Source organism: Triturus cristatus, chromosome 11 (genome assembly GCF_964204655.1).
Source record: "Triturus cristatus chromosome 11, aTriCri1.1, whole genome shotgun sequence".
In the NCBI taxonomy this organism is placed as follows: domain Eukaryota; kingdom Metazoa; phylum Chordata; class Amphibia; order Caudata; family Salamandridae; genus Triturus; species Triturus cristatus.
In genome coordinates, this window is record NC_140594.1 from 694,303,256 (window position 1) to 694,328,951 (window position 25,696).

The following is a 25,696-nucleotide window of genomic DNA, read 5'->3' on the forward strand; positions in this document are numbered from 1 at the left end:
TCTGAATACCTTCATGATGGAATCAAAGTAAAAAACTGAAAGCATTTCCTACTGAGGAGACTGCAGTACATGAGGAAATTAGGAAACTTCATAACAAATAAATCTCCCAAGATGGCCACCGGAGACAAAAGAGCCCAAATGTAGCCCAAAATCACCCAGATGTAGCCCAAATATAGCCCAATGACAGAAGTGTGCAAAACACTTATTATTTTGTGTTTTTGCAGTGTTATATAGTGCAGACTTGTCAGGTATTGGAGTGCTTTACATGAGCATTGGTTACATCACACAAGAACAAATTCATTTTGGTTGTAGACATGGGGAGACTAAGTGATTTGACCAGAATCACAGAATGTCGAGCTGAAACAGAAACTCCAACCTGGTTCCCCAGTTGCAAAGTCTGGAAGTAACACTCTCCCCTAAGTGCAACATTTAATCAAGTGGTCAACTGGATAAAAAAACATAAAGGTAACAAATAATTTAAAAGTGCTTTGTCGCTATTTGAAAACTCAGAAAATATGTCCTTATTGTAGTCTTTTAGAGCACTAACCATAATTTTGATGCCAATAAGACCCTCTCATATATGTAATTTCTAAAGGAAATGCTCTAGGTATTACAGTTTTGATTACATCAAGATGACGTCAGGCGTTCCACACTTTTGTAATAAATATAGAATGTTAGCAATCTAGTTGTTCATTAGGATACTGTTGAGAGGCAGAGGCCAGGGGCACGGACTCTGAAAATTGAAGGCAGGTAGGAGGGTGCAAAGGCAACAATTTAACCACACTGAGCAGGCAGGAAGGGCTGTGGCAGCACAACAGACTATGGAGGGCAGTGGAAAGGGGGGCAGGGGCTACAAACCAACAATACAGGACTTGCAAGAGAGGCTGTGGCAATGTAATAGACCATTGTGGGCAGAAGGAAGAGGCAATGGTAGTACAACCATACATGCCAACAGACCCGATTCAGCCAGGAAACGTCCAATGTTTTTAAGCTCAAATGGGCTTTATTTGATCTGTCTCCTGTCTACAATGTTTATGTTTATGTTTATGCAATTTTTAAAGCGCGCAACTACCCAAAGGTGTCTCCGCGCTCAAGGGACGGAAATGGTGCTACAGCAAGTAAATCAAGGTGAAAATAGCCATGTTTTCACTTTCTTCCTAAAACTCAAGAGGGTAGGAGCAGTTTTGACATGACTAGGCAGTGTGTTCCAGATTTTTGCTGTGGAGACCGTAAAGCATCTGTCAACCCAGTTGACCTTCCTGGTTCGTGCCACTTTGAGTAGGTGAGCTGACGAGGAACGGAGTGTTCTGGAGTGTTCAAGAGGGCGAAAAGCACTTCTGAGAAACTGTGGGCCAACGTTATTAACTGCTTTGTACGCGATGCACAGTGCCTTAAACTTTGTCCGGCTTCTGACTGGGAGCCAGTGTAGCTGTCTGATGTATGGTGTGATAGATTTGAACTTCGGGATTCCCAGTAGAATTCGGGCTGACGCATTTTGAACTAATTGTAGTTTGTTTAGGACCTTTTCCTGGGCATTCATCAAGAGGGCATTACAGTAATCCGTTTTCGAGAAAACCAAGATACTGATTAAAGTTTTGCCAGCTGAAGGTGGGAGGTATGGCAGTAGCTTTTTGATCATTTTTAAAATGAAGAAGGATGAAGAAACCACAGAGTTGACGTGGTGGACAAACGTCAGTTTGTTGTCAAAAATAACCCCAAGGTTGCGAACCCTAGTAACTGGTTCAGGGGGAGCTCCCATCTCCGGTGGCCACCATTGAGGGGACCAGACAGGCTGCAGTTTCCCGAATGTCATCACCTCTGTTTTATCAGAATTTAATTTGAGAGAGTTTGATGACATCCAGGAACTGATGGCCCGCATACCCTCTTGAAAGTTTGCAGCAACCGCTTGGCCGTCGTTATGTATAGACAACACAAGTTGAGTGTCGTCCGCGTATGTGGTAAGAGCAATTCTGTAAGATTTTATTACCCTCGCCAAGTCCGAAACATAAATGTTAAATAGTGTCGGACTTAGCGATGATCCTTGTGGAACACCACATGGGAGGGTGAAGGAGTGGGAGATGAAATGGCCCATTTTTACTTTTTGCGAACGATCGGCGAGGAAAGCTGTAAGAAGTTGTTTAGTTTTATTTTGAATTCCAAAGGCTGAGACACGGTCAATCAGGATTGCATGACTGACCGTGTCGAAAGCTGCAGAAAGATCCAATAGAATCAGTACAGCCGCTCCTCCAGTGTCAAGTATCATTCTAATTTCATCTGCAGCTTTTAATAATGCAGTCTCTGTACCATGACCCTGTCGAAACCCAAATTGGGTGTCGTCCAGTAGGTTGTTATTGTCAATGAATTTTGATAATTGAGTGTTCATAATATTTTCAAAATTTTTTGCAGGGAATGGAAGACATGCAATGGGTCGGTAGCTAGCAGGAAGGAGGGGATCAAGGGTGGGTTTTTTAAGTAGTGGTTTGATAGTGACCCTTTTCCAGACTGACGGATAGATGCCCGTCGTAAACATAGCGTTACAGATGTTTGTCAAGGCAGGCGAAACAGCTTCCGGGATTAAATTGAGGACAGCAGGGGGGCAGGGGTCTAGGGGTGACAATCTCCTCTTTTTCAATGTAACTCAAAGGGGAAAATCAATACCCCAGTTTTTTTTCAAAATCTCCCTCTTGCCAAGTTCAAAATGTTCGCAAGTATGGTACATTGGATCATGGAAGGAAATGGGGTAGGGTCATGGACTTGGATAACAGGGGACAGGAGGGACATGGAGAGGTGCACCAAACTGACCCTGCAGGGCAGGCATCAGGGTTTGCAGCAGCACAATACACCACACAGGGCATGCGGGACGGGTGTGCAGCACAACAATCCATAGAAAGCAAGAGGGAGGGGACAGGACCATGCACATGGACAACAGAGAACAGAGGGGCAAGAGGCAATGGTAGCTAGCTGACCATAATGGACAGACAGCAGAGAAAGCTGCAGCATAACAGACCATAAAGAGCAGGAGGTATGGATCAGGGGCATTACAATGGAACAGACAAGCCAGGAGGGAGGGAGTAGGGGTCTGCACATGTAAACAGAGGGCTGGGGGCAAGGGGGCAGGGCAGGAGCAGCAAGATAGCCATGGAGGTCAGGCAGGATGGGCACTAGAAGCAAGACACACCATGAAAAGCAACAGTGAGACTGTGATGGCATACACACAGACCATGGAGGGAAGGTGGGAGGGGTTCAGGGGCAGCTAACTGACCATACAGGGAAGGTGGGAGGGGCCATGGCAGCACAGAAGACCATGCATGGCAAGTGGGAGGGTTAGTGGCAGCACAAGGGCTATGATGGGCATGAAGGAGGGTGCAGGGGCATGCACAAAGGACGATGGAGGATAGAAGGGAGGGTCAGGACCTGTGCACAGACAAGAAAGTTCAGGGGAAGGGGCCTCACAACAGACCGCACGGGGCAGGCAGGAGGAGCAGTTGCAGCACAACAGACCAGGGAGGGCAGAAGGGTGTGGCAGTACAATGGACCATGTAGGACAGGAGGAAGAGGATAGGGGCATGGCATGTGGACAGGCAGGGTAGAGGTGGCAGGGACAGGTTACAGTCATCTGACAATGCTAGGCAGGTGGGAGGGGAGTGGCAGCTCAACAGAACATTCAGAGTAGATAGGAGTGGCAGGTCCATGGAACATGGTGGGAAAAAAGGATGGAGCAGGGGCATGCACAAAGACATCGGAGGGCAGGGGGAAGGAGAAAAGAGCAGCAAGCTAAGCACAGTGTTTAAGCAGGAGGTCAATGATGGGGCATAGAATTGGGCAATGGAGGGCAGGAGGAGTGGACTGGTACATCATACTAAATTGAGGGCAGTGGCAGCACATCAGACCATGCATGGCAGGAGGAAAGAGGCTAGTCCATGGATTTACACAACAGAGGATAGGGAGGAGGGGGATGGGGCAGCAAGCTAACTGTTCAGAGAAGGCGGGTATTAGGAACTTTATTGTTTTTAAAACGTGTGCCTGTGCGAACTACTTAAAATATGAAGAAGCATGCAGCATAATCTCACTTTTATTCAGGAAGAAGAGTACGTTTGTGACTGTGACTCCGGGCTCACTTGGCAGAAACACCCCCTGACCCTCCACCCCCTATCGCAAAATGTAATGCCCGTGAAAAGGGTAGGTGAACACAGTGTTATATAGAACATAGTCCTGAGAGCACGATTGAAAATGAAAACTAAATATAGTGTATGGTATAAACTATGCACCAAAAAGTGTGATATAAGATGAACCGGGCGTGAAATATAATATGCAATATATTGTGCGCAATGACAGATTCATTGGAGAGCGCGAGATAGCACAGGCACTAGCGCGTGCTATGCGATATGCGCCTTGAAGTGTAATATGCACAGGGCAGTGTTGTGTTACCTAACTAGTCTCTAAAGTTGTAATATAAAATATGTGCTGGGGAGTGTAACGTTGCATATGCACTGTTACAAAGATATGGATCCCAGATTGTAATATGTATGGCATAGCACTGTGCGTTATAACATAGGCATCGAGGAAGGCACGTTAGAAGGGGCAATATAACCCGTGCGAAGAGAAGTGTGGCATGACATATTCACGGGGTGGTGTTACAGTGCACATGGGCTAGAGAGTGTCATAGCATATGCACTAGCTAGTGGAATACAACACAGAGGTGTGTGGCACTCAGCAGGCAATGGTGGGTGTAACACAGCATTGGGCTCTGCCAGGAGCGTGCTGTGACTCTCAAGTGATGTTCGTCCCCTTTCCAGAGAGTAAAATAAAAAGTATTACACATCCGGCAGTGGATGTGTGTTTTATTGACCGTGAGGGGGGTTTCTTGCATAGTTTTGGTCGAATTTTTGTCGAATCCCCTTTGAATGGCTTGGTGTGCATGTGTATTAAATGTGCCCGTCAATAGCTACCCATGTTTTTATAAATAAACGACAAGGGTGTCTACCGGGATTAGGCACGGTAGGGCATCAGACATGTCAGAGCTTCACTAGTGGTGTAAATACATTCCACGTGGATTCATTGTATGCATAGTCGCCTTTTAATGAATATCACGCAAATCGTCATGGTGATATGTACGTACGGTTTGTCCAGCATGTCCTAGGTGTGTCTATAAATATATATTTTTAAAAAAAAATAAAAAACAGTGGCTGGCCCTGGGGATTGGGGTCAAAAAAATATAATTAGGAGACAGGCCCTGGGGGATGGGGTCATCAGGGCCAATAAATTAGAATAAGAAGGGGAACCACACAGCCCCCCTTCTTAAAAAATTAAAATAAATAAAAGACTGGCATCGTGCCGGAGGCTACGCCCCCTCCTTGCAGCACTCTGCAAACGCGCCCCCTGGCGAGTTGTAATTTGGGGAATTAATTCCTCTTCAATACTGAGGGTCCCTTAGGGCCAACTAGCCCAACAGGCATCTCCAGTATGCGCCAGGGAGCTGCGCTGCAGACAGGTGTTCTGAGGCCAAGCCCCTTTTTACACCTCTCTGCAACGCAGCTCTGTGGCGCTTACTGGAGGTACCTAGTGGTCTAGTTTGACCCTAGGGACCCTTAGGATTCAAGGGGACTTAATCTCACAACTTAGAACAGCCACAGGGCGCGTATACACAGTGGTGAAGGGAGAGGACGGGGCCTGAGGTGACGTGTGCAAACACGCACTATGGCACGTTTTAAATTGGGGATATAATTTGCCTTCAATACTGAGGGCCCCTGGGGGCTAACTAGCCCACCAAGTGCTTCCAGTAAGCGCCACTGAGCTGCATTGCAGAGAGGTGGTCCAGGCCGTCCCACTTTTTACACCTCTCTGCAACGCAGCTCTGTGGCACTTACTGGAGGTACCTAGTGGGCTAGTTGGACCCTAGGGACCCTCAGGATTCAAATGAACTTAATCTCCCAACTAAAAACGGACACAGGGCGTGTTTACACAGTGGTGAAGGGAGGGGACAGGGCCTGAGTTAACGTGTGCAAAAACGCCCTGTGGCCTGTTTTAAGAGGTAGTTTTAATCCCCCTGCCCTATTATATACTAGGGGATTACAGAGGAGGTCATGCTAATCACAGGGGGACCCCAACGCATAATGTTCCCTAGTGTATGTAGGTGTTTTCACTGTATTCTAAGTGTCTTTTAACATAGCACTGGCTCTAGGACTGGTTAGTCAGACTCAGTTACCACCAGTATCCGTCTGAAAAAGTTGAGGGTACAGGATGATTTTGCAACAAGGCTTCTTTCTGCTCTTCTTTTTGTTCTTTCTGCACGTTATCCTTCTTCCTGCACTTTTCTTCGTCTTTGAGGACTTCTGCTGCTTCTTTCTGCACTTCTTTTTTTTCTTTCTGTGCATTTTTTCTTCTTTCTTCACATGTCCTATCTCTGTAGGCATAGTTAGAAATTAGCATTTAAAAAACCTTTGAAATTCACAGAAAAAAACATAGGTTTCAGGCACGTTACAGTTAGGAATTAGCATTTAAAAAACCTCAGAAATTCACTGAAAAAACCATAGGTTTCAGGGGTGTTATAGTTAGCTGGACTTTTCACTTGTACAAAGCCATTGAAATTCCCCCGTTATAGTTAGTTCAGCTAACTATAACTCGCGCGCCCGCAATGCACTGCTGATGACGTCACATATTACATCACTCATGACATGGTCAGTGACATCACTCATGACATCACTGATGACATCACTGATGACATCACTGATGGCATCATCCTTGTGATAGAGTGGCAGACCTCCTCTCACCCTAATATAACCTTTGATACACACATTCAAAAATAGAGTCTAAACTTTTCAAAACAATGGACATACCAATACCAGTTACAACAACCTCTTCAGTAATTCTAAGATCCACATACACATCCACTCATTCACCAACAGTCCTATACAGTCACTCATACATGTACTCACTCATCATATGTACTCATACACCTATACATCCTGTTACACAATGTCACTCATCCATAGAGTTACTCACACACATAGTCACTCATGCTAATAAAGAATCAAACATACATTTGCTTGCATATACAGTTATACACACACCTCCACTCTTACTTCTACGGAAACTTACACATACTTAGTCTTTTAAACAATCACTTAAAGAAACACATACTTATTCATACAGGAACTGTTTCAATCTCTCACTCTCACATATACTCACTTATATACACCAATAGTCACATATACTAGTTTAAAACATATGTAGTTACTCATAAAGACACTATTGAGACAGTCATTCACTCACTAACACACCCATACACACACTCATCCACCCATACAGTCCTGCACACATGCTGTCTTCAACACATACAAACAGTGAGTCACTCATTCATGCACCTATGCACTATTTAATACCCCCCACTGAACCATGCAGACACTCAGACTGATACTCAAAAAACCAACTAATAACCTATTTAGACACCCATGTAGCTACTCACCAACCCATGCAGCCACTTATACACAAAGTGAGAGACTGATACAGATATTTACATATTTAAACATTACTCACTAAGCCATGTATTCACTATGATACACTTAATCAGTCAGTTACACAATCAATTTTTCAAAAACAAATCATCCATTTAGACACTTATATACCCATTTATTCTTTCATCGACCTTGAGATATACATATATAAAACATATTTAATTTTCAGAAAAACACACATTCACTGGATGATGTCATCAGTGATATCATTTGAGATTTCATCAGTGATGTCATGAGTGAAGTCACTGACCATGTCATGAGTGATGTAATATGTGACGTCATCAGCAGTGCATTGCGGGCGCGCGAGTTATAGTTAGCTGAACTAACTATAACGGGGGAATTTCAATGGTTTTGTACAAGTGAAAAGTCCAGCTAACTATAACACCCCTGAAACCTATGGTTTTTTCAGTGAATATATATATATATATATATATATATATATATATATATATATATATATATATATATATATATATATATATATATATATATATATATTCACTGAAAAAACCATAGGTTTCAGGGACATTATAGTTAGCTTGAAATGCATATTTAATTTCATGTTTGGGTTGCAACAAACTTCGTTTTACACCACTACAAAATGGCGCTTAGACTTTGAAAGCATATTCTTTTCTTAGTCCCATTTCTATTTTGTTGAATGTGCATATGTAAGGAGGATGTGATTTGATTGCAAGCCATACCGTGAACAAGCTTTATTGCGAAACGCGTTGGTTAAGGCTACGATTTTGCCTGGATTAAAATTTTGAATACAGCATTCCTGGGAGTCCTGGATTTCTTTTCATGATCTTCGAAAAGTAGCGTTTTGGATTTATAGGGATACCGGAGCCCATCCAGGACCGCCGTGATTGAAGCTCCGCACTTCCGGGATTTGTGTGCTATATATATATATATATATATATTTATGAAAAACTCCACAATCCTGAATTCGATAAAGGAATACTCGCACTCCAAGGCTCGTTGTTTTTGAAAAAACGTTTAATGGCAACACGTTTCGAGCAAACGCTCTTCTTCACTAGCCACAATGGTAAATCACTCGTCCACCATTTCTAGTGTGTTTACAAACATAAAGAAAGGACTCACTGTTCCTCAAAGTCCAAGCATAACAATAGAAAGAGGACTTTCAAATAACTGAAAATGAGAAAAAGAAACTTGTATAATTCTCAATGCTTTCCAACGCAAGTGCAGTTTTCTCAAATTTATAACAAGAGAGTATTAAATTGTAAATATAATTGCCAAGTGGCAATGAAATTTCTGAAAACAACATCTATAATTGACATACGTTCAGTGTTTCCACCTAAATACTCTCAAAAATCTGATCAAGTGGTCATATGGTCCTAAACAGAAAAAATCAGAGTGAAATAACAAATCACAAAGAAAATTTGATGCAGTGTTATGAATACAGCAAGAGACGGCAGAGGGCATCCAACCCGCAAGATATGATCCCAGAAACACATATCAGGACTATGATATCATTCATTGTTTACTTCACAAAATTAATAATCAAACCACATTCTTGGGTTCTCATTTTTATATTATTCAAAATAAATATAAATTATCATTTCATTGATCTGTGCGGAGCAGATGTTTTCACCCAATGATTACTTATCCAATATGAACAAAAAGTTCCTCATCTTCATTCAGTCCATAAGGATTCTTAGACCCAAGAAGAATGATATATTGTGACTCCAGAACTCTTAATTGTTTCTCACGATCTCCCCCTCTGGGGTTTGCCGGCACCCTGTCAATTCCAAAGAATGAAAAACAATTAACATCCTTGTTATGATGTTTCAACCAGTGCCTAGCAGTTGAATAGTTCAAATCCACATTTTTAATCGCTCTGAGGTGTTCAAGAATGCGCTTCTTTACAGGAAAAATCGTACTCCCAATGTACAATTTTGCACATGGACATCTGATTGCATACACACAAAAATCTGAATTACAATTCATAAATTTTTTGATAGTACCAGTCTTCCCTGTGGGTAAGGAATAAGTTTTAACATTTTTGCTGGTGCTGCAGGCTTTACATTTCCCACATTTAAAAAAGCCTTTTTGCTGTTGAATCCCTGTCAATCTCTTACTCACTCCCAAATAGCTTCTCACAAGCATATCCCGTAAGGAACGTGCTTTGCGGTAAGTTATTTGTGGATGTATGTTAACACTTGCACCCACAACTGGATCGTTTTTGATCAGATGCCAGTGTTTATTGAGAGTGTCGCTTACAGCCCTTGCTGCCACATTGAATGTGGTAATCATCCTGACATTGTTACCTAATTTGTTAGAAACAGGTCTCTTTATCAGTAATGTGGGTCTCCTCTGTTTGGATACTTTGTCCTTGGCACTTAAGAGGACATCTTCAGGGTAACCCCTCTCACGAAACCTATGTAACATGGTCTCCTGTTCTTTCTCAAAACTACTTTCGGAGCTACAATTACGTCTAGCCCGTAGTAGTTCCCCATAGGGGATACTCCACTTATATATATATTTTATAATATATATCCCCTCCACAAATGGGATCGACCCATTGGCTGGCGGTCGAACCCCTACCTACATTCAGGGTCAGCTTTAGCATGGTGCGACTGGTGAGGCCACACTGGGTGCTGACCTTGAGTGGAGGTGCGGACCTCAGGTGCAGTGCTGTGTTTAGCATAACTTACAAATTAAAAGCACATGCTGCAGAGTTCCTTGTGTGTCCAGCTTTAAGACAGCAGTAAAAAATTTAAGATAATTCTTGTGATTAATGTTCCTGCTAAAGATGGAGCGAGAGAGCAAGAGAGAAATAATTTGTCTAGTGGCAGTCTTGACTCCACATAAAGTAGTGCAGAGGGTTACTATGCCTGTTGCAGAGAACCGATCTGTATTTTATGTGGATAAATGAACGGATTAATAAGGCTAGCCTTTACCAGAGCTTTAAAACAAATGAGTTGTATCTAAGAGAGGGGTTACGGAGAGATAAGGGGCACTTTTGCCTGGTGCTAGTGGAGGCATCAGAAGAGCAGGTAATATGGGGGGGATGCCAAAAAAGATTGTTGCACTGGCCACCACCAGTTACTTTACTTTAAAAAAAAATATGTGTGGTTCTCCTGGAGGCCAATTGTTGACCCTAGAAGAACCACATATTTACCCCCAAAAATGAGAGGTACACAGGGGGTTGGCCCAAATCCATGTGGGCTGACTCCCTGACAATGTAATGATTTTTTAAAAAATATTTTGTTTATATAAAGAATCCCCTGGGGGCATGATTACCCCCATCCGGGGGGGAAGAAAGAAATATGCCCCCAGGGTGGTGGCCGGCTGAACCACAGCCATGGAACTATTTCAGGAAGGCCTTGTTTAAAAGGAGACAGTCTCCCCTTTCAAACAAAGCCTCCCTGGAAGATGGGGAGGCCATTTTGGCTAGTTTTCCCCCACCGGAGTGGTAGAGGAAGCTTACCTGCTCCTCCAGTCTGCTCCGGTGAGGAAACTAGCAACAGCGCACATTGTGGTGAATGCAACAAAGGATCCTTATCAGCCCTCCTCGATGTCGGCCAATTGCCGACAGGCACACCAGGAACGGAGTGCCTGTGTCGGCCTCTGCCTGATGCACGCACCTGAGGGTTAAGGGAGTTTTGACCTGGGAGGACATCGCAGTTCAATCATTGCTTGCTACAAGGTGTGGTTTCCACAGGAAAGTTGCATCTGATCTAGGTTGCTGTGTGCAGCCTCAAGATAGAGGTGTGAAACCACATTGGCGGCACTTAGACGATCTTTGAAAGAGGCCAACTCACAGATCAAAATGTTGCAGGATGAGGTGTCATACTTGAAATTTGAATGAGATGATGCAGGAAGGCACTCACGTGGCAACATCAAGGTGGTAGCTTGCATGAGCGCATTGAAGGCCTAGCATAGCACTCTTTCTCAACTAGTGGCTTACATAAATGGTTATGGGAAGCAAGCAATCAAGCTTCTCCATGGAATGGAAGGAAACGAAAGGAAAACGGGATGCATTTAAAAAAGAAAAAGGAAATGTTCCATGGGTCTGCAGCCTGTTCTTAAAAAATATTTTTGCTGCCAGACACAAAGTGGAAGGGGTCCCCTGGAGCCCCTTCCTGTTTGCGAATGGCTTATCACCTACTTGAAGTAGGTGGTAAACTGCGACTGTTTTGGGACCACAATTGCAGTCGTACAACAATCGTACATAGAGGTGCGACTCTCTATTAGGAAGGGATGCCCCTAGCATTCCCCTTCCTAGTAGCGAGTCGCAAATCATATTTTGCCAGTAGATGTGAAGTTACAGACTTCCAAAATAGGGTTTGTACATTGCACAGACCTATTTTGTGGTCGTAAATGGGCTGATTGTCCGTTTGCGACCGAAAAAAATGGTCATACATCTGGCCCCTGATGACTCATAGAAAGACTCACGTCCAGCCAAACACTGAGATTTTTTAATACTGGGACAGGGACTCGTAGGGTGCCCATCACCTTAGACCATAAATGTGGGCCCCGCAGATAGGAATAGTATCCCAGCACCAGCATCTTAGTCTTGTCTCCATTTAACTTCAGAAAGTTGGAGTTCATTCAGGAGCAGACTTGTGTAAGACAATTGTTCAGTGTCACTGAGCTCTTATACTCATGGGAGGGCAGGGATGCAACAATCTGGGTGTCATCTGCATCGGATAGAAGTATGAGGTTGTGTTTTTCAATCAAGTCTGCAAGTGGCCTTACGTACATGTTAAAAAAAAGGGGGCTGAGGTCAGAGCCCTGAGGAACCCCGGACGATAAAGGGTGTAACTTGGACCGGTGTATATGGGAATGCACTTGAAAGACCTGATACCAAATGAAGGAGCTCAGCTAAGCCAGAGCCAGAGCCAAGCCCTGAACCTCAACGGCTTCTAGTATCACTGTATCAAACACTGCACTGAGATCTTGCAAAATCAGTAAAGCGGTGCCGCCATTATCCAATTGTTGCTTTAAACGATCTGTTGCAAAATCAGTAAAGCGGTGCCGCCATTATCCAATTGTTGCTTTAAATGATCTTTTACCAAAAATAGGACAGACTCGGTAGAATTACCGGCTATAAAGCCCGATTGAGAAAGGTGGAGCAACCCATTGTGTTCAGTGTACAGTGTGAGTTGATTATTCACATGCTTTTCAAGGGCTTCAGACAATGTAGGCAAGAGGGAAATCGGTCTGCAATTTTCCCAAATGGAAGGGTCCAGATTGGGTTTTTTAAGCAAAGGTTTAACCATTGCATGTTTCCATGCTCTTGAAACAATGCCTTCGGAGAGAGAGGAATTTAAAAGCTGAGTGAGTAAATCCAATAAGGATAGGTGAAGCTTGCCGAGCACCACAGGAGGAAAAGGATCAAGAGGGGAACTTGACTTAACAGATGTAAGGAGGTATTTAAAAATCTAGGGGTCTAGGAGCTGAAAACCGCTCCGTGAGAAAGTCCTGACGGTCTGATACTGTAGAGATTTGAGCTCTATCAGAGAGGAAAGCGAGGCGGGCAGACGAACCGATTTGCAGTCTGAAGTTGGGAGGAAAGTGCTTGAATATCAACAACTTTCTTTGAGAAGAAAACGGCTGGTTCATCACACTAAGACTTAGTGAGAGAGATGACTGGAGTTACTGTTGCAGGATCCAAGAGTGATTTCACCATTTTAAACTACGTTTTTGAGCAGTTTTGAGCTGCACAGATTTTATCAGAAAAAAAGCTGGCTCTGGTTGTTTAGCAGCTTTTATGGTAGTCTTTTAAGCCTGCTTGTAATTTGCTTTAGCATGTGCACTGTAAGATTTCTGCTATATTCTCTCAAGGGATTAGTAGATTTTGTTTTTAACATGCAATATATCGTTAAACCAGGGAATGAGAGTACGTGAGCTCTTTTGTTTTTACTCCCTAACTGGAATTAGAGAGTCCAATGCAGACCCAATCCAACCATCAACGATGGAGACATCAGAACACACTGAGTTTAACAAGGTCGGGCAGTTGGATTCTAAAGTCTGATTCAAAGCTGCAACAAGCTTAGACCAATTCCTGCCTGAGGATATGGACTGGACAACACTTAACTGAAACGCCCCTTGGATAACGGGAGAGAAAGGGACTGCAAAATGGTCGGGACAGTCTAAAGGTAGAGCCTGATCAGCATGCAATTTATTATTAGAGAAAATGTGGTCAAGCAAATTGCCAGCCTCACAGGTGGGACCATTATTGACCAACTGAACGTCCGACATCATAAAGTCCTCCATAAGCAAGGAGGCGATACTGCTAGACCTAATATCCAGGTGTATATTAAAGTCTCCAAGAATTGTGAAGCTAGCATAATTCACAATGAAGGGAGACAAAGCTGATATTAAACTGGGGCTCCAATTACTGGCCAGCCACAAGTGGTGGTATATCAAGGTATCTGACAGAGTGAAGTTATTAGAAAGAGTCAGGAGAAACAAAAACGCTTCACAGTCTGGAATAGAAAGCTTCTCTATTTTACAAACATATTGTGATTTGAAAATAAGCGCAATGTCCCTCCCCCATGAGTATGGTATACATGATGCAGTAATAAGGGGGCAGTGAGGTGACAACATCTAGGGTTGAAGTTTTATTCAACCAAGTTTCTGTCAGAAACACTGGATCTGGAGCATAATCAATTAAAAAGTTGAAGATCTCAGAGTGATGATTCCCTAGTGGCTGGCAGATTATTATTGGCTGAATAACAGCAGAGTCCTGTGATATGTAATTGGGATGAAATACAAGGTTCAGCGAACGCAAATCACAGAAAGAACATTTGTAAATCCAGAAATCCAGGATGATAGACAGAATCCTGGAGCATTGAGGCGAAGAGCAAGGAGTTGTGACTGGGAACAGGACAACCTGGCAATTGAACAGCATTTGGGTGCAAATATGCTTGGCATAGGCGTGCCTTCAGCGTGCCAGCAGCTCGCCCGCTGCACTCGTCTGCTGTGTGTCGGCAACTAAATAGGCAGGCCGGGCGCAATGAAGAGGCAGGAGTAAACATTGGAGCGCTAACCGATCTTAATGGTGGCAAAATGAAATGAGTTGGGATGTTGTTTTTCGTAACAATTTCTTACAAATAGATCACTTGTTCTCAGTACGGTCAAACGGTGTCTGGGCCACGTAGACAGGGTGGATTCCAGGTAATACAAACACAGATAAGATATGGGGAGGGACACATGTAGCATTTAAAATAATTATGATATCTTCACATGGAATGTCAGGGGACTGACCACACATCAAGATGTATCGCGTATACTCACACCTTCAGTTGCGAAATACACATTTTGCTTTCTTATAGGAGACTCACCTTATGCAGGGCAAATTCACGAAGCTCCAAAAACATTGGAGCGGTAGAGTGGCTAGGACTACATATTCAGGTTTGCAAGAGGGGTACTCGTTTGGTTTTCCCCAGGGGTCCCATTTACACTAAAACACTCTAGGGTAGAATGCAATGGCAGATACATACTAATAAAAGGGACTTAGAACAAGGGTCTCGCCTGACCAAAATGCCAGGTTAGCAGACGTGACATCATGTACCCTTTGACCTTTATGATGTCACAGTAAGTGACATCATATGACCTTTGACCCTGCATCATCCCAAGAAGTCATGCCACATAACCTTAATCCTGATGACATCAGAATAATTAACATTGCAGAAGTTACATAATTAATATTATATATTCTTCTGGGGGAAAAGAATTTCCCTGAGAAAATTTGGAACAAATGGGCTTTACAAGCTCATTTTAATGCACAATTTTTACATACGTTTGCTAAAAAGACATAGGATCTAAAAAACTCTCACCAAAGATTCAAGTCCTTTGGTTGTGTGCCACTACTGAAATCTGTCAGCCCCATGAATTCACCTAATTGCGTTTTTAAAATGTTCTATGGGTTCGCCCTTTTGTAAAAAATTACCTCCATTACTAGAATCAGTATTTTGCCATGGTGGCCCCTTTTGCCCAAACATTGCATACAATATGCTAGTGACAGAATTTTCCTAATACTGCTTTTCTTGCACTATAGAGGTCCCTTATGGCAAAGGTTATGGCTAGTATGTCAAGGACCACATTTTGTCATTGATGACCCTATGACCTTGCCACAGTTGCCTTCCCAAATGCCAAGAATTTCCTCCAATGTGTCATCACAAGCAATTTGCCACCAGTGCAAAATATGCCAAAGGTTTCCTCCAGTAGGCCAGCGCTGGCATTTTGTCATGGGTGCTCCATGCCAAAATGTACCTAATGCCAGCAGTAGCATTCTCCCGAGGGTATCCCATGTGCAAGTACTGCCTCCAGTATTCCAGTGCAAGCATTTTATCAAGGTTGTTTCTGTAAACCAAGAAGCATGCCCGGCCAACAGCATATCTACAAGCATAACAACACATGCTCACTTATATTCACTTATTCACACTCCATTAGCACTAACTTGCACTCATTCATTTTAACCTACTCTCGTGCACTCATTCTGACCCTGAATCACGCATTCACACTCACTCGCTCTTACTCTGACTCACTTAACTTAATCACTCACTTTGATACACAAATCCACGATCACATATACTAATGTGGGTAGTATTTGAACCTACCCACATTAAAGGCCACTTACTTTATCCCGTTTTTAGCAACTGCACCCAACTTACATCAGGAGCACCGTCCCCACTATCCTTGTCTGATCAATTCCTGATTCCATTGGCCTGGGAAATCCCTGACCCCACCCTTCCTTCCAACTCAACCTCACGCCGGGAACGCAATTGGTCCAAGCTTCCCAGAGAACTATGGATCTCAGTCCTCGAAGCTCCAGACCCTAACCCTATCTCAGCCAATGAGAAATTTAATTGTTGGATCCAGAGTTCCTTAGAGGATGTGCTGCCCCATAAGGCACACCCACAAAAAATGTAGTGAATAGACATCCCCTTGGTACTCCCCAAAGTCATGGGAACTCAAACAGCACTGCAAAAGGTTAGAGAGGAAATGGATACAGACCTATTCAGTCTCTAGCAAATCTTAATACAGGGAGGCAATAAAAACCTATAAAGGCGAAATCAAAGCCACTCAAGCTGCCTTCTGCGAGGAAAAAATTAATGCAGCTTCTTATTCTCCTAAGGAAATCTTTCAGATTGCTAAAACCCTTTCAAAATTGTCCCAGAAGCAACCAACCCCGGACGATGCTCAGTCCCGCTGTGACAATCTAGTGGAGTTCGTCCACCAGAAAATACAAACTATATACTCCACCTTTACTCCTATCCAGTCTGAACTAACTCTGGCCCCCCACTAAGAGCACAGGATGCGGATCTCAATATATTGGAGCAACTTCCCCCGGACATCGTAACTTTAGACCCCATCATGCACCGGGTAAAATCGGGCTCCCCTTTAGATCCTGCGCCCCCCTATGCTTTGCTACCAGTCACAGTAAACCTCCTACCAATGGTTCTTGACCTGCTGAATTCCTCTCTTTCCTCTGGAGTGGTCCCCCCGGCATGGAAATGTGCTATGGTAAAGGCTCTATTAAGAAAGCCCAATCTCGACCTGGACAACCTAAGCAACTACCGCCCCATCTCCCTCTTTCCCTGGCTGAGTAAGATTTCGGAGAAACACGTCAACTCAGTGCTGGTAGAGTTTCTAGAAACCAGCAAACTACTCCATCTTTCACAGACCGGTTTCCGTCCCCAACACGGGACCGAAACTGCCCTCCTTGCAGTAACGGAGGAGGCTAGGAGGATTTTGGGTCATGGGGGTTCTGCGGCAATTATTCTTCTCGACCTCAGTGCCACATTTGACACTGTAAATCACGACACGTTGATTCTCAGACTTGGGAACCTGGGTGTGTCAGGCAGTGCCATCACCTGGATACAATCCTTCCTAGGTGAACGATCCTTCCAGGTCTTTGAAGGCAATGTTGTCTCCAAACGTATGCCCCTCAGCTGTGGTGTGCCTCAGGGCTCTTCCCTGAGCCCCACACTATTTAATATTTACATGAGTCCCTTGGCAGAGATTGTCTGTCCATTTGGCATAAAAATCATCACCTACGCTGATGACACTCACCTTTCAGCCGGTTGCTACGGCCTGCTGAGGATGTTACATAAAATACTCCTCCTTCTCCCATTTCAAGCAAACAAAATCATGGTCCAAGGTCTTATCCTATCCCGCCTGGATTATGGGAATGCCCTGTATCTAGGGGCCCCTCAATCCACCATATGCAAGCTCCAGATAATTCAAAACTGTGCAGCTCACACGCTCCTCCAGACCCCTCATTGACAACTCGTAGCCCCTGCACTGAGGAGCCTATATTGGCTACCGGTCAAGGAGAGAATCCAATTCAAAGCCATGTGCATTGCGCTCAAGGCCTTCTGGAAGAAGGGCCCTACAATCAGCCAGTCTATGATAACTCCCTACCAGCCCAGCAGGCCCCTCCGCTCAGCATACTCTTCCCTGGCCCTACTTCCTAGAATAAAGAGAGCTAGATGCGACGGACGCTCTTTCTCCAACAACTTCGCCAAGCTATGGAATGCTCTTCCCACACGCATGCTGACGGAGCCCAATCTTCTACCCTTTCGCAAACTTTTAAAAACTCTACTTTTTAACAATTGCCTCTAAACCGCTGAGTCTTTCTTCTGTCTGCGTTCGTCTGCAGCGCTGGGATGCCTCAGGGTAGCTATCGCGCTATATAAATGTTTTTTTCATTTCATTTCATTTCACATGCTCTCCCACATACATTCTCTCTCACCCACATGTACGCACACAACATACATTAAAACCATTTTTTTTCTTATCTAAGATGCCAGTGAAGGTCCAGGTCTTGCTGCTCCACTTTTTATTACACTAATAGTAAATAATAAAGTATAATTCACTATTAATGTAATAAGAATGAGACGAAAACGAGGTTAGAGCTTCACTCTTATAATGCAAGACACTCCTGTGTTCTTGGCACTGAATTTGCCACCTCTGAGACGGGATCACAAACTCATTGCCAGGGGTACTAAGGGGCATTAGGGGTCACAACTGCGACCCCTGGCAAAACCTAAATGACACCCATGACATAGAATGGGAAACATTAACACTGACCGTGATATACTCTTCATACTAACCAAACTGGGTTTCATAGTAACTCAACCTCTATTTTGAAATGCGCTGGCTCCACGTATTTGGGGAGGGGACTTCAATTGCAAGCCAGACATGCACTAAGACACATTCACACCACCAATAGAAACGTTGTGATTCATAAATGTATCCCAATATAGGCTTAGGTAGTCACCCAACCTTTCACCTATATTTCTCCTGCCACATAACGGTTTTTGATACTGACTTTTTACCTAGTTAAGGCGCTGCATAAATGTTGTATGTTTTTTTCCGAAAACTAGCCTCATTTAGTATGCATGAGGATTCTCGCATTATTAGCAGGACTACCCTCTTCTGCATAATAACTATGTATAACGGTCATCCCTTTCGTCATCCTCGATCAACATGGCACCGCAAGGCTGAACCCCTGAGTGTACTTTTTGGGGTATATGAACAACATATCTTTGCTGAGGCAGGCAGAGAAGAAAGACTTGCATGCTGACACACTGATGTGAGACGCTGCGGTTCCCGCATGCAGACACTCCATCTCGCAGTGGTCTGACATCCCTTGTGGGGTGTCCGTCTGGAGACTAAGAAGGGGTCCCACAGTCTCTCACTTCAGGTAATGGCGTTGGCTTCAGCCTAGAGGGATTCTTGGCTCTACACCTACATACATGCTAGGTACACTTAGGTACATCTGGTTAGGGTTGCATCGTAGGAGTATGCATTAGTATTGTCATGTATTTATATACCTACCTGTATTCATTGTTTTATCACTATGACAGGAATCTACCACCCATTTATTCTATTGGTGCTTATAATCATTTATATCTGTCTCTGTCTTATGGTTGTTTCAGCACACCTATTTTACACTAGAATGGTGCTGGTTCAATAAATGCTATTAAAAACATCCACACTGTTTATTCTGTGTATCTCTCTGAGATAAAGTGAGCACGAGTGATTGAGCGAAAAGTACTGTACTGTTTCCACGATCCCTGATGGGACAGGCTTGTCATGTTCGATAGTTGCCAGGATCTAATCTCTCATTGGTAAGAGGAGTTTACACTACAGTGGCACTGTGAGCTAGCTGGTATACAGGTTAACATAACCGGTGGGGGTGTCTGGAAACCGTCTGGACACCAATACCACAGTGTACATTGTATAAACGAGCAGATCCTATATAAATTTATAGGAACTACACAACAGCGTCAGTGTTGATTATAGCATCAGAGCACCTCCAACAATTGTGGAATTAACCAGGTGACTTGCATGCGACAAACCCATGGGTGAGAACATTTTCATTCTATTCAGGCCACATGCCATTAGGGAGAATGAGTACACTGCAGCACCAGCCAAAGATCCAGGACCAGGAGGCATTACTTGGGGACTAGGACTTGATGTCAAGCTCTACACCAATAAAGGCCAGTTGCTACTGGTTAGCTGGAAGCTTTACAGGTGCAGGCTTCTTTAGCATGTGAGCCCCTAAAGCTTCAACAGAAGGTTAACCAACTCTTGGTGCCCTTTCTGAAGTCCTGTCTTGGTTCAGGAGATGCGGTCTTCCTTTGGTGCAGCCTTTATTTCTAAGGACACGTACAGCAGGTGCAGTTCAGCTGTGTTCTGAGGCTGCCACTTTTATGCTAATGTAGAGTTTAAGAGAGGTGAGTTCTCGCTAGTCAATGGTACTACAATTCCCAGAGGACAACCCTACTCCCTCTTGCATCATTTTCTGTAAGATTGGCACTAAACAATCCCACAGTGTATCTCTGCAAAGGTTCAAAATATATAGACCCTTCATCCTCTGGCTAGAGCTATGAGCACATCCCCCAGATGTGTCCATTATAATCAGCCACCCATCCTGGAAAACCGGTTCTGCAATGGGTTTTCCCCCTCTGGAGGAGATGTCAACCAGTCTACTTACACAAAGAAGCGGGCAAGCCAAGGTGTGACTTGCTTTTGTCTCTCAAGGGCGATAGCCTCGTTGAAGCTGGGACTTCTGCAGCAGTCGCCCTATGGTCATCCTTCTGAGGCCACAGAAAGGAGTTTCTCATTACTGGCAGTGCCTCACACCTCTAACAAGAGGGCAGCAGGCTGCCTCAGGTGACAAATTCTGTAGGTACTCAGAAACGGCTACTAGAAATTTGGGCTAAGAAAGTGTTGACTTTCTAAAGTCACCTTTGCATGAGAAGTTACTTTAAATCAGATGTCAGTAATAAGTCGGTTTAATGTAATAAGTAATTTGATACCTTGGAGTACTATGTTTGATAGTCCCAAATGAAAGTTAACAATTAGTGCGTGGACTAGTGTAACTCTATGTAAGCCAGTGGCACTGCCAGTCTTGCTACAGTGAAAACAATTCAGAATTTTCACTGTCAGGATCTATAAAACATAAAAGGAATATTTAGCACCCTGCCTTATGGACTACTAATGGCCTGCCCTAGGGGTAACTTATGAATAGAAAAAAGAAAGTGTTTGACCTGGCAAATGTGTTTATTTCACCATGTTGGTTTGGCAGTTTAAAAGCTGCCCAACTAGGATGCAGTGGCAGACCTAGAGCCATGTTTTCATCTTGTCACGGAAGTGGTGGCACAAGTGCTGCAGTCCACTATCGGCCTTTAACTTACTAGCCCTGCATACACTTTGTGCCATATACTTATAGACAAGTTAAATATGACAACCAGGGATCAACCAATTGCACTCACACGTTGAGAGGCCGAAGCACATGCACTTGGGCCTTGTAAGCAGGACCAGTGCACTTCGGAGTCGAAAAACCAGCAGTAATCGGTCCAAATATTTGGGGGATGACCATACAATAAGAGGCACTTTCTTACAGATGAGCTACTCTAAGTTTTATATGGCATTTGGGTTGTACCTGACACCTCGCTTGCTACACACGTACAAGCAATGAGGGAAAGAGCTTGGGACTCTACTGAAATCCATGAGGGAGGGTGCAAGAAGTTGGGCTATAGGTTGAGGTGGGGTGGAAGCCCCACTCAGGCGTCAACCACAAGCCTTATCACGGTAAACCCCAAAACTCACTAAAGTAACCTGTGCATCTGGTAACTTGGCACAAAAGTAGTCAGGCTCAACTTATTGGCAATGTGTAAAGCGCTTATGCAGCACAAACACAGGAAAGTTCCCCAACACATTTTTTTTTTAAACGAGTAAGATTAAGAAATAAATAATACCAGAGTGACAAAAATCCAAACAGTAGATCCAGTGATATTCAATATTAAAGTTTTAAGTAAAAATAGCACCTGCAAGGGCAAAGCGTCACTCGCAATCATCTGGTCTCGCTAAACGAGGGTGTGGCAAGCCAATATTTCATGCCAACTGCAATGGAGCATAGGTCAAATATAGGGACCAGGTTAGTCCCTATGAAGAGTTACCTTCTCAAGTCTAGTGTGAAGAGTTATTTTTGCATTGTAGGAGGCCATGAAAAGGAGACTTAAAGTGCGAAAAACAAGGGATAGACCTCCTAGGCTACACAGTAATAAAAAGAAACTTAATGGGAAGAGAAATAGTAGGGAAAATATATGCGGCCACACATGGGGATAATGTGTTGGGGTGGAGGCAGCAAAGAGACTGAGTGATTACCCTGAACCCCAACTCTCCCAAGAAAGTTTTGATGATAACCACTTTTGGGGAAGACTTTGGATTGGTTAATGAATTCCCTGAAGTTTTTAAGGATTAGATTGTTCTTCTCAAAGGGTTTGAGCATTAGATCATTTTAAAGAAAAATGCCAAACCAGTGGTGCATAAAGTAAGGACGGTGCGCAATCTTATGCTAAAGCCAATACAAGAAGACTTGGACACGCTGCTTATTTATGGGTGGAGGAGATCGAATTTTCAGAACGGTTGGCCCCCATTATTCTGTCTCCCAAAGAAAAAGGCACCAAATCAGGTGTGTCAGAGACCTCAACCAGTACATCTAGGTTGATTGCCAAACATCACTGAGTATCTGGCCATGCTTAAGGGTGCTTCTGTATTTAGCATGATGGATTTGTCTGCCGCTTACTACCAGGTCATGCTACATGAGGGTCTCAGAGCTCTCACTTCTTTCATTATGCCTTTGGGGACATATAGATTTAAAAGACTACCATTTGAACTAGCTTTGGCGCCAGCATTTTTCAAAAGACTAATGAAATTGTATTGAAGGGAATCGAGTCCATCGTGTATTTCCAGGATGATATCCTTGTGATTGGGAGGAACAAACAGCAACATGATGTTGTTTGGAGGCAGTTGCTTACTGGATTGAGAGATAAAGGCCTTACCCTAAAAAAGGAAAAATTATAATTTGGCATAGGGTCAGTTTAATACCTAGGTCACACTACCACAGGAGAGGGCATTAGTTCCAAAATTGATCTAGCAAACTCTTTGATAGAAGCACAATCTCTATCCAACAAAGATCAGATCAGGTGATTTTTTAGGGATGACAGAATACTGTTCTAAGTTTGTCAATAACTTTTCCAGTGTGGTTCAGCCAATCACATCATAGTTAAAGAAGGGTCAGCCATTTGATTGTACAGAGGAATTGGAAGGGGCTTTCAAATTAAAATGACTGCTTGGTTTTGGAGCCATGTCGTCCCAAGTTGATGATGAAGGAGAGAAGATGCTAACCTTTGCTTTGCGTTATCTCAAAGATGCTGAGGAGGGATACTTTATTATGGAACGCGAAGCACTGACTTACCCGTGGGCAATACACCACTTAAAATGTTTCTTGTGGGGTTCGCCGTTCATGTTCAGGGCAAATCAAAGGCCCTTAGTACAAATGATAGGATGCAGAAATGTTGATAACACTACTTAACGCATAAAAAGGTGGGTGGAAGGGCTGATGGAATACAATTATCAAGTAAAACATCTTCCAGGAGCATTGAATGTTCCCACGGATTGTTTATCAACATTGCCTGCTGATAAACATTCTTGGGCAGAAACTGAGGTGCACCATGTTATGTGGGCTAGGGAATCAGCAAAATGAAATGGAAAAAAGAAAAAGAGACTGCCAAGGATGAAGTAAGGGAAATTATCAAGGATCTGGTGGTGCCAGGCTGGCCTGCTCTAAAGGAACTTGCTATGGAAGCAAAGGTACTTAGGAATGTGAGGGAGTATCTATGTATTGCCAGTGGTGACTTTTTCCACGGTAATCAGTTATCACCCCCCGGCTTGGGGTTGTGGGACAAAATTGCAAACTTTGCACATGAAGGGCATTTAGGAAGGAATCTGACCAAGGCAAAGGTGAGGGTACAGTATTTGTGGCCGGTATTAGAAAGACATGTTGAGTTGCTGGTGAGGGATTGCATCCAGTGTGCAGCCAATGAAAAGTCTAATAAAGGTAGAGCTGCCCAGCTTGCTGTGGGAGTACTGTAATGACCAGAAGAGTGCTTGAATTTTTGAATGATGTATTTGCTTTGGAAGAGGTCCCAAAATGTATTGTCACCGACAATGGGGTTCAATTAATTACTAGTGAGATGAAGCAGTTTTTAGATGAACTGGACATTACCCATCTTATCACACACCTTTGTACTCACCACAGGCTAGTAGTTTGGTATAGGGAATGAACTGATTGCTTAGAGCGTCTGCTCAAATTGCAGTGGAAAATAGGATCTCACTCAGAATGGTTCTACTGGAAAAGCTGTGCGCACATCGCAGTGCTCCCAATGTTGTGATCAAACTTTCACATTTCCAATGTTTAAGGGGAAGACTGGCTGGGTCTAAACTCAATCTGGCCAGGTTGAAGAGTAAACAGCGTATGAAGGTGGTGGATTCCAGTGTGGTGAAGGAAAATCAAGAAAATCACAGAAAAAGTTTTTATGTTAAACACAATGTTTGTGCACAACAATGGCAGATACGAGATCTGTTTTTTTGTGAAGAAACCAGGATGTACACCCAAGGGTGAATCAAAATTCTTGGGTCTGAAGCACATTGTTCATGTGAAAAAGAAAGTAGTCATGTTGTGTGATGATGGTGTGTGGAGTAGAGTGTAGAGACGATGATAGGGTCAATCGAAACCTACCTCTGGTTTGCACAAGCTCTGTGCTCTGAGGAGCTGCATTGTAGTTCCTGTTAAAATAAAACACCTTATTTGAAGGATTATGACCTGCATTATTCAGATTAGATGGATATAAATGTAACTATTTATCTAATGATTATTTATTTTATTAGATTAATTCACATGGTTGTCCAAGCAATGTTTGGTGCAAAGTTAAAGTTAAGTGTTACATTGCAATATCATGCATATCTGTTGCTTTTGAGCTTCATTTTTAGCTTGGAGGGTTTCAATTCAATTTTTTCATTTTATCTCTGATTCTTTTCCTAATTACCATATTAAATATTTGATATTTTCTCCTTTCATTTCGTAGTTTATTGTTTACCGATGTCTTTGATCTGTACTTTCCTAGGGAGGGAGAGGTGTTATAATTTGCTCTTTGAGAGTCTCTGATCTGTACATTCCATTTAGTAAAGCTCCAAGAATGCCGTGTGAACTAGTGGAAGGTTGGGCAGTTAGTGGACAACTAATGAAAGAAGAAACAAGGAGAATGTAATGGAGCTGTGTTGCATTTGGTGGAATAAAGGACTTTGAAACCTACATCTGTCTAGCTCCTTCAACTTAACACCCTTTGAAGTATGCGTGGGACTGAGTACAGCCCCTCCCCATCCTTCCTGCCAGGATGGGCCATCCTGTCCACACCTAAGCCCCGAGGGTGTCACTGTCTGGAAGTAATACACAATCCCTAAGAGCAGAACCATTCACAGTCATGTGACCCAAAGTTAGCACTTATTGAATGAATGAAAAATATTTATTTGATTATTGAGATGATCATAAAAGAGAATAAACAGCAAAGAGAAACAATGCAAATAATATTTAAAGGTCCCTCCTAAAGGAATGACACAATATAAATGCATATCTACATAAGCAAAATAGAATATAAAAACGTACATAAATACTTTTTGGTGATAAAAAAGGCAAAAAAATCATAACAGACAAATCAAATAGAGTTGAAAATATACCTCATGTTAAAAGGTCCATTAGACATGCGTAGCTGGCAAAAGGAAATACAATACAGCATCGCACATAAATATAACTGGTAAAAATAAATATCAAAATCCATGACAATTGCTAAAAC